We start from the raw sequence: 21,088 nt of genomic DNA, 5'->3' as shown, positions 1-21,088 counted from the left end.
TTGAGCTACTTTTTTACCAACGAAAAGTGGGATTGACCGTCACATTATAACGCCCCCACGGTTGGGAGGGCGAGCATGTTTGGCGCGACGCGGGTGCGAACCCGCGACCCCCGGATTACGAGTCGCGCGCCTTACGCGCTTGGCCATGCCGGGCCAGAAAGGCAAGAAACAACACAGAACAAAAGTCACAGTAATGATAATGATAATGTGATTATACTAAATATCGGATTTAATGTGGTGTATAGTGAATAATCCATCAACAAAATAGTTTATATGGAGCATGTTGTATTTATTATCATATGACTTTTCAAAATGCGGCACTTCGATGATTAATAGACTAATTTCTCAATTTTTAGACGAACTTATCAGTCTTTTGTTTGAAAACGAGCCTTAAAATAGTCAGGATCTTTATATAAATATGTCGTTTTCTATAGCCGATACTTATATGTATTACTGAATCCAAAGTTTATTCCACGATCTCTTCTTATATTTATACACAAAATATACTCGATAAAAGCTCACCCCCTAGTGGCACAGCTACATATCTATGGATTTACACCGCTAGAAACTAGGTTTTGTTACCCGTGGTGGGTAGAGCACCGATAGCCCATTGTGTAACTTTGTACTCGATAAATAAATAATATCATATATTTGGATTTATACGTGAAGTTTATTGTTTCAATGGAACAATAATAAAGATTACGCATGCTTTTCCACTGTATTTATGATACATATTTCAGACTAAATCAGAGACTTACCAGAACAAACAATATTCCCAGTGCCATCTGGCCAAATGTTATGAACAAATGCGGGCAAATCAATCACAAAAAAAAATAAATAAAAACACCAACGGGAGATGGTTTACTCGAATTAACTCGAGAAAATAAATTTTGAAAGCAAGTAATGAAGTGCCCAAATTATCTCGGGCAAATCATGAAATGGGCTAAACAACTTTGTAAATATAAATGTTTTATTTCACGTCGCGACAGGAGCTTTATTACGCATAGTTAAGAGTTTCTAAGTTTACAACTTCGTATGTTGCATGACTTAAATCTCCCCTAACGGCAACTAGAAAGTTTAAAATCTTTTTTTGGTTGTTGTTATCGACAGTTTTTACTATATACATATATGGATGCTACTTGTAATGGTTTTTCGTTACCAAATCGTCAATTTATGATTCGGTTTTGAATTAGCTTATGTTGTGAATATGTTACTTCCTTATATTTATCAGAAAACAAAATTTTGAATATGTGGTATCATCCCACTTTAGTTTGAGTTTCTTTCTTAGATTCTGCTACATCAGCAAATTGAAATCATTTTGAAACACTTTGCATTATAATATAATGGAAATATTGCTTATATGATACTGGAAAACGTTTTTATTGCGCGATGTGCAATCCCCGACTTCATGAACATTTTATCATCTTTGTGTGTAGATTTCCAATTGGGGTCCTATTTTTACGTTTCCTGTCACGAAGAACTTTATTTTTTTTTCCTGTCTCAGGGTGTATATATGACGTCGTAATTACGCCATGCGCGCATCTAATACACTGGCGCCACGGCTAGTATATGTATATATATAATTACTCAAAATATAACATTACCATTTGAAATAGAAAGGCCAGAAAGTAACGGCTGCTAACAGTTCATATCACTGAACCGTTTCAAATTCGTTGCTTGTGTTTTGTTCGTTGATTAGACATTCGGAAATGACTTCATAGAATTAAACGTACAACACTACAGCACGGATCACGTGAAAATGTATACACGCTATTGCGGCCTTTTATACAGCCCAATCAATCAGTTTACTTTCTTATCATGAGCATTGCGTTAAAAAACGAGAACTATTTCTTCATTGTTTGCCATAGTTTTCTAAAACCGAGCAAAACAATAACGTTTCGTGCGCTGCTTCTCACTGGATCTCCTTCAATAGTTTAGGTTTCCATGTGCGTTTTTATAACTAGTTAAATGAAAAACCTTACCGTTATTTCTGCACATATAATTCCAAAGATCATAACTTTGATTTTTTGTTTCTACACCAATGTGACGGTGCTCAATGGCTCACTGCTGACGTACAGAGAATATTAGGGCTACTAAACCTCATGAATATAGAAATAAATTGTCAGATATATATCGCTAGTTTTATTTGAAAAAAACAAACAAACTACATTTGGGTTCAACGCTCTTTTTCAAAGATAATAATATTAAAAAAAAACTCCCGAAATCCTGTTTGCTCATTAGTGACCCTTGACATGTTATTAACGTGACAAGAAATAATTGAATCCTCAGATGTTATGGTCTTTGAACAGTAATCAATCATTTATAATAAGAATATAAGTAAGCTTTGAACAATAACAAAGATGGCGTACAAAATAGGGCTCGCGATTTTTCGAATATTCTTAAATCATTCGGAACAAAAGCGCACAGTTGGTGAACTGGATTTTCGTGGGAAGAAGATGGACGTGTTGTTATTTTTCTAGACTTTTCTACAATGATGATGTAACTCATTAATCGTGTCCACATTGTGCGGAACCTTGAACCCACACTTTTAGGGATACGTAATTACGAGCATGGGAGGGAGTTGAATTGTACTGGAGAGCTCCGCCCTCTGGTGTCCAAAACATCTCCATTTTGGGCGGTGCGTTGAAATGACGCTAATGACGTAGAAAACTAGCACATATATGCTATTGGTAGATGTTCGTTGAATATAATCGACAACACGTGCTTTTTCGTGAGCTGATAGTTTTAGCGTGGATTCACTGTTAGCTTGACCTCTTCCATAATAATGTTTGTGTGGGTTCATGGTAGGCCTGCTTTATAAATCCCGAGGCTTCGCGTATTTCGGGCGTCTTTAATGTCATTTGGTAACAGCACAGAGATTCTGCCCCCACCTGTGTTGAGGGTAACATGAGTTTGCCTTAGTAAGTATCTACTTCGTTAGGACTGTTGGAATGTGGTGGTGTTTGTGCCAAAAACGTTTTTCTTCCTACCTTCTACAGTCTAGACGGCTGCTGTGTAGCGCCCCGGAGCTTGTCACGAGGGCGTCAGAACTATTTCGGACACCCAGTCGCGTGAGTTTTCGTGCCGATGCACTTACTCATTCAACCTTGTGCTGTCTATTATGGTGGAGAGAACCAGACGAAGACATGCGAAAAAGCGACAGAGACACTTGGTTTATCAGCAGTACAGGTAAAAGTTCGTCTGTATTGTGTTGTTGTTTTTAACAGTTCGCCATATTTTACCACAGTCTTTAATACCCAACGCATGAAAACTAACAAATCGTAAAAGTATACTAATTATGACATTGCTATTACATGGATGTATTTTATGTAGCCTATTATCAGAACTCTATTGCATTATTCAAATATATTTATACGCCATCTACAAGTATAATGAAAGGATAATATTTCTCAATTGTATTCAAGTGATTTCGTTTCTCACCAACTACTCTATCACAATGAGCAGTCTTTTCATAAATTGTAATTAATTTCCGGGATTTGAATTTCGCACACAGCTACACGAGGGCTATTTTGGCTACACATTCATAATTTAGCAGTGTGAGACTAAAGGGAAGGCAGCTAGTCATCACCATGCACCGCCAACTCTTGGCCTTCTCTTTTACTAATGAATAGCGGGATCGACTGTCACATTAAAACGTCCTCACGACTGAAAGGCGAGCATGATTGGTGAGAAAGAGATTCGAACCCGCGACCCTCAGATTACGAGTCGAGCGCCCTAACCACCTAGCCATGTCAGGCCTAAATGTTTTAGGAAAATACACTAAAGTTTCTAAAAACGTTTCTTTCATTCTATTTTATTTCTAACAAAGAGACTAAAAAAAAACACGACACATTTGAATAGCAGTACTTTATAAGGATTATAAGGAATAGCAATACTTTATAAGGATTATAAGGAACAGCAGTACTTTATAAGGAACTATAAGGAATAGCAATACTTTATAAAGATTACAAGGAACAGCAGTACTTTATAAGGATTATAAGGAATAGCAGTACTTTATAAGATTATAAGGAACAGCAGTACTTTATAAGGATTATAAGGAACAGCAGTACTTTATAAGGATTATAAGAAATAGCAGTACTTTATAAGGATTATAAGGAATAGCAGTACTTTATAAGATTATAAGGAACAGCAGTACTTTATAAGGATTATAAGGAATAGCAGTACTTTATAAGGATTATAAGGAACAGCAGTACTTTCTAAGGATTATAAGGAATAGCAGTACTTTATAAGGATTATAAGGAACAGCAGCACTTTCTAAAGATTATAAGGAATAGCAGTACTTTCTAAGGATTATAAGGAAGAGCAGTACTTTATAAGGATTATAAGGAACAGCAGTACTTTATAAGGATTATAAGGAATAGCAGTACTTTATAAGGATTATAAGGAACAGCAGTACTTTATAAGGATTATAAGGAACAGCAGTACTTTATAAGATTATAAGGAATAGCAGTACTTTATAAGGATAATAAGGAACAGCAGTACTTTATAAGATTATAAGGGTCAGCTGTACTTTATAAGGATTATAAGGGTCAGTTTACTTTATAAGGATTATAAGGAACAGCAGTACTTTATAAGATTATAAGGGTCAGCTTTACTTTATAAGGATTATAAGGAACAGCAGTACTTTATAAGATTATAAGGGTCAGCTGTACTTTATAAGGATTATAAGGGTCAGTTTCCTTTATTAGGATTATAAGGAACAGCAGTACTTTATAAGGATTATAAGGAATAGCAGTACTTTATAAGATTATAAGGAACAGCAGTACTTTATAAGGATTATAAGGAATAGCAGTACTTTATAAGGATTATAAGGAACAGCAGTACTTTATAAGATTATAAGGAATAGCAGTACTTTATAAGGATTATAAGGAACAGCAGTACTTTATAAGGATTATAAGGAATAGCAGTACTTTATAAGGATTATAAGGAACAGCAGTACTTTATAAGATTATAAGGGTCAGCTGTACTTTATAAGGATTATAAGGAACAGCAGTACTTATAAGATTATAAGGAACAGCAGTACTTTCTAAGGATTATAAGGAATAGCAGTACTTTATAAGGATTATAAGGAACAGCAGTACTTTATAAGATTATAAGGGTCAGCTGTACTTTATAAGGATTATAAGGAACAGCAGTACTTTATAAGGATTATAAAGAATAGCAGTACTTTATAAGGATTATAAGGAACAGCAGTACTTTATAAGGATTATAAGGAATAGCAGTACTTTATAAGGATTATAAGGAACAGCCCTACTTTATAAGATTATAAGGGTCAGTTTACTTTATTAGGATTATAAGGAATAGCAGTACTTTATAAGGATTATAAGGAACAGCAGTACTTTATTAGGATTATAAGGAATAGCAGTACTTTATAAGGATTATAAGGAACAGCAGTACTTTATAAGGATTATAAGGAACAGCAGTACTTTATAAGGATTATAAGGAACAGCAGTACTTTATAAGGATTATAAGGAATAGCAGTACTTTATAAGGATTATAAGGAATAGCAGTACTTTATAAGATTATAAGGAATAGCAGTACTTTATAAGATTATAAGGAACAGCAGTACTTTATAAGGATTATAAGGATTATAAGGAACAGCAGTACTTTATAAGGATTATAAGGAATAGCAGCACTTTATAAGATTTTAAGGAAGAGCAGTACTTTATAAGGATTATAAGGAACAGCAATACTTTATAAGATTATAAGGGTCAGCTGTACTTTATAAGGATTATAAGGAATAGCAGTACTTTATAAGATTTTAAGGAAGAGCAGTACTTTATAAGGATTATAAGGAACAGCAGTACTTTATAAGGATTATAAGGAACAGCAGTACTTTATAAGATTATAAGGGTCAGCTGTACTTTATAAGGATTATAAGGAACAGCAGTACTTTATAAGATTATAAGGAACAGCAGTACTTTATAAGGATTATAAGGAATAGCAGTACTTTATAAGGATTATAAGGAACAGCAGTACTTTATAAGATTATAAGGGTCAGCTTACTTTATAAGGATTATAAGGAATAGCAGTACTTTATAAGGATTATAAGGAATAGCAGTACTTTATAAGGATTATAAGGAACAGCAGTACTTTATAAGGATTATAAGGAATAGCAGTACTTTATAAGGATTATAAGGAACAGCAGTACTTTATAAGATTATAAGGGTCAGTTTACTTTATTAGGATTATAAGGAATAGCAGTACTTTATAAGGATTATAAGGAACAGCAGTACTTTATAAGGATTATAAGGAACAGCAGTACTTTATAAGGATTATAAGGAACAGCAGTACTTTATAAGGATTATAAGGAACAGCAGTACTTTTAAGGATTATAAGCAGATTATAAGGATTATAAGGAACAGCAGTACTTTATAAGGATTATAAGGAATAGCAGTACTTTATAAGATTTTAAGGAAGAGCAGTACTTTATAAGGATTATAAGGAACAGCAGTACTTTATAAGGATTATAAGGAACAGCAGTACTTTATAAGGATTATAAGGATTATAAGGAACAGCAGTACTTTATAAGGATTATAAGGAACAGCAGTACTTTATAAGGATTATAAGGAATAGCAGTACTTTATAAGATTATAAGGAACAGCAGTACTTTATAAGGATTATAAGGAACAGCAGTACTTTATAAGGATTATAAGGAACAGCAGTACTTTATAAGGATTATAAGGAATAGCAGTACTTTATAAGATTATAAGGAATAGCAGTACTTTATAAGGATTATAAGGAATAGCAGTACTTTATAAGGATAATAAGGAACAGCAGTACTTTATAAGGATTATAAGGAATAGCAGTACTTTATAAGGATTATAAGGAATAGCAGTACTTTATAAGGATTATAAGGAATAGCAGTACTTTATAAGATTATAAGGAACAGCAGTACTTTATAAGGATTATAAGGAATAGCAGTACTTTATAAGGATTATAAGGAACAGCAGTACTTTATAAGATTATAAGGGTCAGCTTTACTTTATAAGGATTATAAGGAACAGCAGTACTTTATAAGATTATAAGGAACAGCAGTACTTTATAAGGATTATAAGGAACAGCAGTACTTTATAAGGATAATAAGGAACAGCAGACTTTATAAGGATTATAAGGAATAGCAGTACTTTATAAGGATTATAAGGAATAGCAGTACTTTATAAGGATTATAAGGAAGAGCAGTACTTTATAAGGATTATAAGGAATAGCAGTACTTTATAAGGATTATAAGGAACATCAGTATTTTCTAAGGATTATAAGGAATAGCAGTACTTTATAAGGATTATAAGGAATAGCAGTACTTTATAAGGATTATAAGGAATAGCAGTACTTTATAAGATTATAAGGGTCAGCTGTACTTTATAAGGATTATAAGGAACAGCAGTACTTTATAAGATTATAAGGAACAGCAGTACTTTATAAGATTATAAGGGTCAGCTGTACTTTATAAGGATTATAAGGAACAGCAGTACTTTATAAGATTATAAGGAACAGCAGTACTTTATAAGGATTATAAGGAACAGCAGTACTTTATAAGATTATAAGGAACAGCAGTACTTTATAAGGATTATAAGGAACAGCAGTACTTTATAAGGATTATAAGGAACAGCAGTACTTTATAAGGATTATAAGGAATAGCAGTACTTTATAAGGATTATAAGAAATAGCAGTACTTTATAAGATTATAAAAAACAGCAGTACTTTATAAGGATTATAAGGAATAGCAGTACTTTATAAGGATTATAAGGAACAGCAGTACTTTATAAGATTATAAGGAACAGCAGTACTTTATAAGGATTATAAGGAACAGCAGTACTTTATAAGGATTATAAGGAACAGCAGTACTTTATAAGAATTATAAGGAACAGCAGTACTTTATAAGGATTATAAGGAACAGCAGTACTTTATAAGGATTATAAGGAACAGCAGTACTTTATAAGGATTATAAGGAACAGCAGTACTTTATAAGGATTATAAGGAATAGCAGTACTTTATAATGATTATAAGGAACAGCAGTTTCTTATAAGGATTATAAAGAACAGCAGTACTTTATAAGGATTATAAGGAACAGCAGTACTTTCTAAGGATTATAAGGAATAGCAGTACTTTATAAGGATTATAAGGAACAGCAGCACTTTCTAAAGATTATAAGGAATAGCAGTACTTTATAAGGATTATAATGAACAGCAGTACTTTATAAGGATTGTAAGGAACAACAGTACTTTATAAGGATTGTAAGGAACAGCAGTACTTTATAAGATTATAAGGAACAGCAGTACTTTATAAGGATTATAAGGAACAGCAGTACTTTATAAGGATTATAAGGAACAGCAGTACTTTATAAGGATTATAAGGAATAGCAGTTTTTTATAAGATTATAAGGAACAGCAGTACTTTATAAGGATTATAAGGAACAGCAGTACTTTATAAGATTATAAGGAACAGCAGTACTTTATAAGGATTATAAGGAACAGCAGTACTTTATAAGGATTATAAGGAACAGCAGTACTTCATAAGAATTATAAGAAATAGCAGTACTTTATAAGGATTATAAGTAACAGCAGCACTTTATAAGGATTATAAGGAACAGCAGTACTTTATAAGACTAATAGGAACAGCAGTACTTTATAAGGATTATAAGGAATAGCAGTACTTTATAAGGATTATAAGGAACAGCAGCACTTTATAAGGATTATAAGGAATAGCAGCACTTTATGAGATTATAAGGAATAGCAGTACTTTATAAGATTATAAGGAACAGCAGTACTTTATAAGGATTATAAGGAACAGCAGTACTTTATAAAGATTATAAGGAATAGCAGTACTTTATAAGGATTATAAGGAACAGCAGTACTTTATAAGGATTATAAGGAATAGCAGTACTTTATAAGAATTATAAGGAACAGCAGTACTTTATAAGGGTTATAAGGAACAGCAGTACTTTATAAGATTATAAGGAAAAGCAGTACTTTATAAGGATTATAAGGAACAGCAGTACTTTATAAGGATTATAAGGAATAGCAGTACTTTATAAGGATTATAAGGAACAGCAGTACTTTCTAAGGATTATAAGGAATAGCAGTACTTTATAAGGATTATAAGGAACAGCAGCACTTTCTAAGGATTATAAGGAATAGCAGTACTTTATAAGGATTATAAGGAACAGCAGTACTTTATAAGGATTATAAGGAACAGCAGTACTTTATAAGATTATAAGGAATAGCAGTACTTTATAAGGATTATAAGGAACAGCAGTACTTTATAAGATTATAAGGGTCAGCTGTACTTTATAAGGATTATAAGGAACAGCAGTACTTTATAAGATTATAAGGAACAGCAGTACTTTATAAGGATTATAAGGAACAGCAGTACTTTATAAGGATTATAAGGAACAGCAGTACTTTATAAGGATTATAAGGAACAGCAGTACTTTATAAGGATTATAAGGAATAGCAGTACTTTATAAGGATTATAAGGAATAGCAGTACTTTATAAGATTATAAGGGTCAGCTGTACTTTATAAGGATTATAAGGAACAGCAGTACTTTATAAGATTATAAGGAACAGCAGTACTTTATAAGATTATAAGGGTCAGCTGTACTTTATAAGACTAATAGGAACAGCAGTACTTTATAAGATTATAAGGAACAGCAGTAGTTTATAAGGATTATAAGGAACAGCAGTACTTTATAAGGATTATAAGGAATAGCAGTACGTTATAAGGATTATAAGGAACAGCAGTACTTTATAAGGATTATGCTGAGGCGATGCTTGAAGTTGTTTTGTCGTATTTTACGTTTTATTCTAATTATTTTGTATTTTGAATGAATGCAGCTTGAAATATCTTTGGTCGATGGCCAGTACTCATTGTTTTCCATTTAATTGTATTTTATGACCACTCATGTTAATCTATGAACGAACAGTTAAAGACTCGTGAAAGAAACCAAGTTATGTTGGTACTTTGTTGCTTTACGTATTTTGTTACGTCATCTTCCTTGTCGCTTTACGTACCTTGTAACATCGGCTTCTTTGTCGCTTTACGTACCTTGTTACGTCATCTTCCTTGTCGCTTTACCTACCTTGTTACGTCATCTTCCTTGTCGCTTTACGTACCTTGTAACATCGGCTTCCTTTTCGCTTTACGTACCTTGTTACGTCATCTTATTGCTTTACGTACCTTGTAACATCGGCTTCCTTGTCGCCTTACGTACCTTGTTACGTCATCTTCCTTGTTGCTTTACGTACCTTGTTACGTCATCTTCCTTGTCGCTTTACCTACCTTGTAACATCGGCTTCCTTCTCAGTTCAATAACCTTGTTACTTCCTCTTTCTTGCTACCTAACTTGTTACATACTCGTTACATTATCTTCCTTTCCACTTCACTTCCCTGGTTACGTCGTCTTCCTTACTACCTAACTTGTTACATACTCGTTACATTGTCTTCCTTTCCACTTCACTTTCCTGGTTACGTCGTCTTCCTTGCTACCTAACTTGTTACATCTTCTTCATTGCTACGTTTTGTTTGAGGACTCATTGGTTAATGACAATTGAGCTAAGATACCTTCCAAACAGGATCTACAACACTGTTAATGTAATCTAAATGTTTGGGCTGTTTTGTATACATCTATCGAGGTATCCACGTTTCGTGTTATGATGGAATTTACTTACAAGCGTCTTGGAAACTAACCACTCTAATCCATGGGTTTCTATGAGGTTTGCGCAACTACGCACTTTCAGCTATAGCCATGCTTTAAAAGTGAAACCAGTCTTGTTTTTCGGTTCAAAGTCATTGTGGCGGATAATACTTCTGACCATCTGCTCCCATTGTGGACAGAAATTCAATTTCAGAAGTGGTTATACCTGAACTCAAAAAATCACTGAGTAGGTTGTATAACATGGAATTTAAATTGCAAACATAAAGTCTACTACGTATTTGTTGGCTATCTGCTGGGTCCAACACGGAAAAACAAATTCCAGATTTCAGTGTATTAGATGTTTTGTGCTCAAACATCATTTGTTCTTTCCGGGATGTAAAGTGAGCCGAAAGAAGACGGAAAAGCCAGTCTCAAGCTGTAATATACCCACAGTTTCCTGGTTTGTTTGTTTTGCCTCTTAGACGTCTCGAACTGTGTTTGCTCAAATTTCAAGACAAATCTAAAAAAATAATCTCCTGAAACATTCACAACAATCTCAGCAAGTGTTTGTAAAGAATGCTGAAACATCGAATGACTACTTTATTTACTTATTCTGCGTTGTTCAAAGGGTTAACTTGTGCCATATAGCTTATTCCTTCCCGGAAAGTAGGGTACGGCGTAATGATAGAATCAAGCTTTCGTCTGGAAGAAGAGATTAGGCCTAGTCTCTAACTTCTTTAACATTGCAAAGGAAAACATTCCGAGCTGCCATGGTGAGGCTTAGTAATAATATCAAGCGTTCTTCTGGAGCAAGAGTTAGGCCTTGTATCGAATTTCTTTAACATTGCAAAGGGCAACATTCCGAGCTGCCATGGTAAGGCTTAGTAACTATATCAAGTGTTCTACTGGAGCAAGAGTTTAGGCCTAGTCTCTAACTTCTTTAACATTGCAAAGGACATCTTTCTGAGCTGTGATGGTAAGGTTTAGTGACAATAATAAAGTTTTCTTCTGGAGCAAGACATTAGACCTAGTATCTAACTTCTTTAACTCACTTGTGTATTTGTTGTGAATTTTGCTTTACTGAGTGGTTTTGTGTCAGTTTTTGATTTTCGATGACATCATCGTCACATAGCTTAAGGAAGTTAAGTTTAATATGTGTATTTTTATATGATTTTTTTACTTCATTGTTCTTTCGGTTTACGTCTATCTCTTCGATTGTTAAGCAGTTTTAACTTGCATTTTATCGTTTCAAATAAAAAAAGTATCTAACCTAAACCATTATTTTCTTATATTCATAGGACCCTCACCAGATGAGTGGCATAGGAGTCGGATTTTCGGTTTGATCCCATCCCCTCCAGGTCACTCTCCGTGAGCCCTTGTATTTTTCTCATGCATTATTGTCGCTTGTAACAAACCAGCTGCTGAACAGGTTGTCACAAAACTTTGTATATGCCTCAGTGATCCCGAAAAGTGAAATATGGGGTCAGTGTTCTATCTCAAAGAGGGTCCCTATGTCTTCCTCATTCGTTGTGTCCGTTTATTACTAGAGAACAGCTAGTGATTCTTCATTCTTTTTCTTAATCTGAAGATGACATAGGAAGGTCGAAACGTTGTTCTCTGCTTATCGATAAAAGTGTTAATACCCATACCAGCCGTTCTGAGCTAGCCCGATTGTAACAAAACCAGGCATACGCCCTTAAGGACTCCCACCCCCAGAATTGACACAAGAGGAGTCGGTATCAGACCTGCCCTCTCGTGTGATCCCCAGGGACTCTTATATCTTCCCGTTTGCGAATGATAATTGAATAAAAAAATAATAAACATTTCCTGGAAGTGATATGTTCATGATGGCTCCCTAGTGGCACAGCGGCATGTCTGCGGACTTACAACGCTAGTAATCGGATTTTGATACCAACTGTGGGCAGATCACAGATAGCCCATTGTGTAGCTTTGTGCTTAATTGCAAATAAGTAAGTTCATGATCGTACAATGAAATTTTACTTTTCCAAATCATATCAGCTTAATTTCTGTAAACAAGAAAGAAAAAACAACACTTTATTTTCAGTTTTCACAAATGGTGTTTTTTATTCCACTGCAGTCTTTCTACAAAATCTTAGTTTTATATTTAAGTTTGAACTAACTGCAGTATTTCTATTTTAAATATTGCAATTTCTATTTAGTTTTAAACACGTGTATTAAAACACCCCCCACCTCGCATTCAAACCTACAAAATAACGTTCTGAAAAATTTTTTTTCTCAGAAGTTTGAATAACATTTTTATTTTGTATTTATAACCTGGACAATATTCCAATTTTAATAACATTAATAAATATTACAATAAGTTACCAGCGTGTTATTACATAATTTTCCCTAAATTGTAAAACACTGTAAATCTATGGTGGCTGTAAAAAAAAAAAAAAAAAACATAAAAAAATGTTATTACGCTGCACTTGTGGACATTAAACTTATCGTAATGATTATTATTGTAGTTCCAAAATGGGACGCAGTTGTCGCCTGACACGTGATTACATGCTTAAAGCAGGGAAGGGGAGATAACTTACTTCACTGGCTTTTGAAATCTGATCTGTTATCTCGAAAGAGGAACTCGCGCACTCAGACCAATGAAAGTATACGTACAACCATCGCTGATAGACGGCGCTACTTTCCAAAGAGATATCCCAGCAGATATAGGTAAACACTTGTAAAGGTCCTTGTGACGGGTCAGAGAGTCGATGGTGAATCGGAATTTTCTGTCGTGGGAGGTCATCAGGGATGTCTGATGAGACATTCTCCAGATCTTTAGAGGAAGGCATGGTGTGTGCAGTCGCATAAATCAATCAATCACTGTTGACGGAAAGACCATCAGTTGACTGTCACTTGTTTTATCAGTCAGTGTAAAGGATCCTGTTAGTTTGTTTGTTTTAATGGTGAACTGTATAATACATGCCCTTTATTAATTACTCTGAATGAAACTTGGCTCTGCTACGTTTACTAAGTATCACTCGTATGCAGTTTTCATAAAAGTTTGAAAACAATCGAGTTTGTTTTGAAAATGCAGGTGGCGTTTAGTTTGCCTGTTTGTTTTTGAATTTCGCACAAAGCTACTCAAGGGTTACCTGCGCTAGCCGTCCCTAATTTAACAGTGTAAGACTAGAGGGAAGGCAGCTAGTCATCACCACCCACCGCCAACTCTTGGGCTACTCTTTTTACCAACGAATAGTGGGATTGACCGTAACATTATAACGCCCCCACGGCTGGGAGGGCGAGCATGTTTGGCGCGACGCGGATGCGAACCCACGACCCTCAGATTACGAGTCGCACGCCTTAACGCGCTTGACCATGCCGGGCCAACGTTTAGTCTCAAAGTAGACTATTTTAAGAGTTTGTATGTTTTATTATTTTCGCGCGCACATGAACAACAGCTAAATTAACTGTTCATGTAAAACATGTTGGAACTGTAACCTGAGATTGTTAAAATTAACTGTTCGTGTGAAACATGTTGGAACTGTAACCTGAGAATGTTAAAATTAACTGTTCATGTAAAACATGTTGGAACTGTAACCTGATAATGTTAAAATTAACTGTTCATGTAAAACATGTTGGAACTGTAACCTAAGATTGTTAAAATTAACTGTTCATGTAAAACACGTTGGAACTGTAACCTGAGAATGTTAAATTAACTGTTCATGTGAAACATGTTGGAACTGTAACCTGAGATTGTTAAAATTAACTGTTCGTATAAATGATGTTGGAACTGTAACCTGAGAATGTTAAAATTATCTGTTCATGTAAAACAGGTTAGAACTGTAACCTGAGATTGTTAAAATTTAATGTTCATGTAAAACATGTTGAAACTGTCTGCTAGGTGAAAACGTTGATTTTTTTTTATTATTTATTTATTTCTATGAAGTTATAACTTTCCATATTTTCCTCTAAGTATTACTTATATCTCCGGATTTCTGATGGTTAATATTAGCATCACTATTAAGCTACTTCGAAAGCCATATTTCATCGCAAATTTTATATATTGGCTGAATTAGGATTATATGTGTCATTAATACACAGACAGACATACAAGTGACTACCTCACTTTATTCAAACTATCCTTATTGTGCTTTTATATATATGATATTGAACGAACTTATCTTGATAAAAATATAGTCGTAAATATTTCAACACTATCTCACATTTTTGTGGAAAAGCGAATGTTTTGGACTTGCAACGCTTAAACTGAGGTTCGATTCCCACGTTGAGCACAGCAGATGGTTCAGTGTGCCTTTTCTCTAAGACTAAATTTTATTTTTATTCATAACATAGAAACGGGTTTTTTTATGTCTAAAACTCTGTAGGGTTTGCTGTTAATGTTTCCACGGATAAATGAGTAATGATGTAATTAATTTTGGATGTTTATACACGTGGCCTGGTACAATAACTGACACGAACATAAATTACCAAGAAGTGAATACATCCAACATTTCCATGACATCGTATGCAAATAATCTCGATGCATAATTACAGGTATAATTCCGTAAAGGCCCTCTGGCGGCTAAACAGTGAGTCTGAGGGGCTTATAACGGTAAAGATCGGTCTTACATTCCCAAAGTGAGCACAACACAGACAGCTCAGTTTTATATTCCCAAAGTGAGCACAACACAGGTAGCTCAGTTTTACATTCCCAAAGTGAGCACATCACAGACAGTTCAGTTTTACATTCCCAAAGTGAGCACAACACAGACAGCTCAGTTTTACATTCCCAGAGTGAGCACAACACAGATAGCTCAGTTTTACATTTCCAAAGTGAGCACATCACAGATAGCTCAGTTTTACATTCCCAAAGTGAGCACAACACAGATAGCTAAGTTTTACATTCCCAAAGTGAGCACATCACAGATAGCTCAGTTTTACATTCCCAAAGTGAGCACAACACAGATAGCTAAGTTTTACATTCCCAAAGTGAGCACAACACAGACAGTTCATTTTGTAGTTTTTCAACTTAACGACTAACAAATCTTGGTAAAGACTACAGCATACAAACATCTACAAACCAAAATGTACTGGGAATTAACATATCTTCAAGAGTTTGCGCAGCTGGACGACAGGAAGAGGATAAGAGTCAAAGTTATTGATAAACTGTCAATCAATTGCAATACCACTGTCCACAGTGACCAAGGTGACAGTAAAATTCCAGTGACATCAATAAACAATAGGATCTATAAGGTTTTAGCATAAAAAAATCCAACAGAACTGGCCCTTCTCGCTGTGAGGCGCATTGTGAATGACAGGTCAGAACGGTCTGTTTGTTTTTTAGTTTTTTGAATTTCTCACAAAGCTACTCGAGGGTTATCTGTGCTAGCCGTCCCTAATTTAACAGTGTAAGACTAGAGAGAAGGCAGCTAGTCATCACCACCCAACGAATAGTGGAATTGACCGTGACATTATAACGCCCCCACGGCTGAAAGGGCAAGCATGTTTGGCGCGACGGGGATGCGAACCGACGACCCTCAGATTACGAGTCGCACGCCTTAACACGCTTGGCCATGCCGGACCAGGTCAGAACGGATCCTTCTCGCTGTGAGGAGCATTGTGAAGAAAAAAAACATTCGCTGTGAGGAGCATTGTGAAGAAAAAAAACAATCTTAGAAAATTTGTTTAAACTTGAAGGAACATTTGAACATGTAAAGAATTTTGGTTTTCAAGATGTTTAGCAGTCTTTTGTTCTGATAAAACTAACCTGTTTAACTAATAGACTTTTAAGTTTAGGTATTAGAAGTTTCGTAACCTGTTGGGGTTTGGAAACGGTTTACATTTCTATCTTATTCAACTGAATGGATTATCTGTGACAACAATCTCATTGTTTTATGGAGAGAGAAAGTTGAATCCCATCCGGGAATGAGCTATTATTACTCACTCGATCAGTGCAGTTCTTGTGTTACACCTGTTATATGAGTATTAAATGTGTGTGTGTGCATGTCTCTCAGGGTGTCTATATATATGCACACACACATACCCATTTTAAAGAAAATTAATACAGATAAAGTTAAGTAAACAAAATCTAAAGGAAGGATTGCGTTAAAAATAGTAAACCCAAACCTCTGACTAATTATATTAATTTGTTATAACTTAAAACACAAGGTGTAAACAAAACTAAGTTATACAAAAAAACGTTGCACTAATTGAAAAGATCCTGTGGTACAAGCTATAATGTGGGAAATAAAATGTATCCTAGGTTTTGGAGGTGGCTGACAAGTAGGGCCCACATTGCGGTGGGGATACACCATCTATTAATCTTAACCTCCATTCGCCAACTCACATAAGAAATAAAGGAGAAGCAAAAGATATAAAAATAGAAATTAGGAGTGCGAGATGTGGGTGCTCAAACCTGCAACATCCCACATCTATATCACCCTTCACCGCCTGCAGACTGTTGTGGGAAGGTGACTGCTCTCTCAAGTAAAGAAGGAAAAAATTGAGATAAAAATAAGAATAAGAAAAATAAGGTACTACCATGTGAGGGTAAGTTGAAAACTTATTTCTTGAACTATCATTGCAGTTCTCATTATAGTAGAAAGGCACTACTAATTCGTAGCCCAGTAAACGAATTATATTAGTATGAAAAGTCCCATTCAGTTATCTAAATAAACTGGTATAGCTGCCAGCCACCACCCATTTATTAAGTCTACTGTGACTATCATGTTTTAAACAAGCCTTTATATGCGAAAGGTGTCCATCCGCATAAAGTAGTGCCAAGATGTTAAATAACCTTATTCATAACTAGAAATAGTTATCAAAAATGTTTAGTAAAATTTATCTATTTTTTATTTATTTATATTTACTTAAAACATTCTTTTATTTGTTACAGAATAGCTTCATAATTTTATATAAAGTTTCTTTAATAAATTCATTAACTATTAATTTCTGTAACAATATTTCAACATTACTGATAAAATATTATAATTTATTATATATTTTACAATATCTGAATAATTGTAAAGTTATGATACTTATAACAGAATGGTATAGTACATTACTATTAAAAGATGGTAAACCATAAATATTTACATTGATATCCTTGTCAATTATTTTAATTTCTAAATATAAATAATGTATTTCTGTGTTATAAATTGAAGTATTTTCAATTTCTAATTCTACTGGATAAATAGCGTTAATAACATTATTTATTTCAGGACTATTTATACTAATTAAATCATTGTAAGTTACGGTAAAAATATCTTAGTTTGGGTAGTTTTCAACGAATATATTCTCATAATAGTAAATACATAAATTTGCAATATAAGTAGAATAGTTAGCTGCCGTTGGAGCTCCTATTATTTGTTTAAAAACCTATTTATTGAGAAATATATGATTGTTGCAAATACAGAAACTTAATATATGTTTCATGTTTTTGGAGCTAATTTTCCAGTTTTATAATAGGATAACAGAACTGTTCAATTAATGAATTTAAAACAAAGTTATATCTTTTAATGTAATTGTGGTGTACAATGTGGTGAAACCTATATATAGGTATTAATTGTTCTTAATTCAACAGTTTTTTTATAGTGATAAATGTGCGGGAAACAATAGTCTTGCACTCTTAATATTAACCTTTAACAGTAGGGTAACCATTTCTCATAGCATGAGTATCACAGCCCCATCTATTGTAGAGTAGTGTAAGGTAACACTATATTATAGAATATAGTAACGTAACAACTGAGTCGCGGTTCCATCTATTATGGAATAGTGTCAGGTAGCAGGTGCAACACAAAACCATATACTGTAGAATATAGTGACGTAACACATGTATTACAGCTACATCTACTGTAAAATAGTGACAGGTAACAGATGTTTCACACATCTTTCTATGTAGTATGGTGTCAGGTAACAGATGTATCATACCTCCATCTATTGTAAAATAGAGTCAGGTAACAGATGCATCACATTTTATCTATCTATAATATATCAAATAAATCTTACGAAATTTGGCAAGAAACAATGCTTGATTGGTTAGGCAAACCCACGTGCCCATGGCTTTATACACCAATCAAGGCACAGTAGCATTAGATATTTTGTTTCAGAATTTTTACGCAAAGTTACAAAAATAGGACTATCTGCGCATAGTAATCTCTAATGTCGAACTGATAGGCCAGAGAAAAGGCAGGTTGTCTACGGTACCATCCGCCAACTCTTGAATCACTCTTTGACCGAATTTTATTTGGATCGTCACTCATCTTGGCGTCCAAGATGCGAAGCGTACTTTGGCATCAACGGAAAGTAAACCACACAATCTGAAATCTCGCATTACGAGTAGAGCGCTCTAGCTACCTGGCCATGCCGGGGTCGCGGGTTCGAATCCCCGTCGCACCAAACATGCTCGTCCTTTCAGCCGTGGTGGCATCATAATGTAACGGCCAATCCCACTATTTGTTGTTAAGAGTAACCCAAGAGTTGGCGATGGGTGATGATGACTAGCTGCCTTCCCTCTAGCCTTACATTGCTAAATTAGGAACGGCTAACGCAGATAGCCTTCGTGTAGCTTTACGCGAAATTCAAAACCAAACTAATATAATTTTGTTATATAAATGAAGTCTTATTTAATGAAATTAGAAAAGAAAGTCATCAGAAAACATAAGGATACCCCAAGCACTATTGGCTGTTTATCATAACAACCAGCTGTTACTAAAAAGTAACTTAAGAGACGCTAGAGGAAGAATATCCAATGGTTGTTGAACATTATATGTAGTCTTGTTTCTTTTACTAGTGTATATTTCATTATGTTGCTCACCTATCTGTGTAGCGAGCACACCTGAAGAAGCCTCGCGCGTCACGTCACAAAGCTACCTATTTCATTCAATGTCGCCATACTGGGAGTCAGACATCATCTACTTCTAACCGTCAACAGTAATCCCCATCAATACAAGACTAGACAAGGCCTTACATGCTGTCACTGGTATGGACATTCGATTTGGCCAAAGATGTAGATACGAAACTACGGCCACTCCTTTTCTCAATACATATACGAAACTACTGCTACTTGTTTCCTCGAAACATATATTTTTTTACGTACATCGCCGATATGACTTACGTCATCAGATAGCACGATATCAGGAGATAAATTTGTTACTTTTCACATCAGGCGAAATTAAACACGTGACAACCAATATGGCGGAGTAAGCTGTAGACCATATTGCCGTTTGACGTCAATGCAAAACCTCTAGAGTACAAAACTTCTGAAAGCTCATTTAGAAGGGACGAAAAAATGTTCATGATAACCAATATATGTAGATATCGTCTTGAATACGAAACTACAAAATCCAGCTTAAAATAGAATAATACATTGTATTAGCTAACGAATGCTGTTTATCACAGTATTTCGTTGAAAGTTATTGATTATTACGGTCTAAGAATTCTAAAGTTATGGTTAAACTCCAAAAGCTAGCGAACTATTGAACTTATTAGGCCTAATATTTGTAATAAAAAAAATCGCTTAAGACCGCGGATGTTGTACTTCGTTCTTCACTTTTCCATCTCAGGTTTGGTATTGAATGAAAGGTTTCCTGAGCAGTGACTAGACTGAGGCTCAGATAGTTTCACTATACGCCTCTAGTATGAAATATCTAATGATTTCGTCAGTGTTCTTTGATTAGTTTGTCTTAAGCATGATTGGATGCATTGTTTTCACATGACGTTGCATATGGATGTCGAAACGCGCTGCATTATGGGATGAATTAGTCATTTTCGGTCACAACTAGAAAATGTATGCCTAACGGTTATGCGAGAAAAACAAATGTTTAACTGAGCTACGAATGCCTATCTAGTGACCAGTGTTAGATTCGAGAGTGAACACAGTCCACCCAATATTTGGGTGAAAACACCGTTTTTCACACTTTTGTGTCTGAATTTTTTTGGAAAGTTGTTTTTCACAGTTTCTATTTTTATTATTTCATCTCCAAGTGCCATAACTCTCTACTAACTAAGAGGATATTTGTAACAGACAAGAAGAAGAATGGCGAAGGACACTAGGAGGACGTCAACCAGAAGAATAGTGGGACCAAACATTGATGTGCTCTAGGTACTTTGTTACAGGTAAGAACTGACCTTATAAAATATATTATAAAAGATTTTGTTAACGGTAAGAACTGATCTAAGAAGATATATTATATCTATTTTAAGTGTCCGGGTCAAGATGTTAATTACCTTCATCCAACCATCTTCAAATAAGGTGCACATTTTTTTCGACTGGTGTTTATTGTACAAAGATTCACTGCTATCCTGATCTAAAAAGTGAGATCATTTAATTCGTCCACATGGTTTAAATCATGCCACCCTGATTTAGAAAATGAGATAATTGAATTCGTCTACATGGTTTAAATCATGCCACCCTGATCTAGAAAACAAAATAATTTGTCTGCTGATTTAACTCATGCCACCCTGTCTCC

At 34.6% G+C, this 21,088-nt stretch overlaps 1 long non-coding RNA gene across 3 annotated transcripts in view; it reads left to right on the top strand.

The window, feature by feature from the left end:
* Positions 1-2,715: 2,715 nt before the first annotated feature.
* LOC143228292 (uncharacterized) overlaps positions 2,716-21,088 on the top strand; it is a 40,987-nt gene continuing 22,614 nt past the window's right edge. For 2 of the 3 annotated variants that reach the window (XR_013015304.1, XR_013015306.1), the window contains exons 1-2: positions 2,716-3,189; positions 20,644-20,735. This is a non-coding gene — a long non-coding RNA (uncharacterized LOC143228292). Of the gene's footprint in view, positions 3,190-20,185; positions 20,736-21,088 lie in introns of those variants that run through there. The other variant, XR_013015305.1, reaches the window with a different exon arrangement.

Source organism: Tachypleus tridentatus, chromosome 10, assembly GCF_004210375.1.
Source record: "Tachypleus tridentatus isolate NWPU-2018 chromosome 10, ASM421037v1, whole genome shotgun sequence".
Classification (NCBI taxonomy): domain Eukaryota; kingdom Metazoa; phylum Arthropoda; class Merostomata; order Xiphosura; family Limulidae; genus Tachypleus; species Tachypleus tridentatus.
This window is presented reverse-complemented; position numbering and strand designations above follow the sequence as displayed.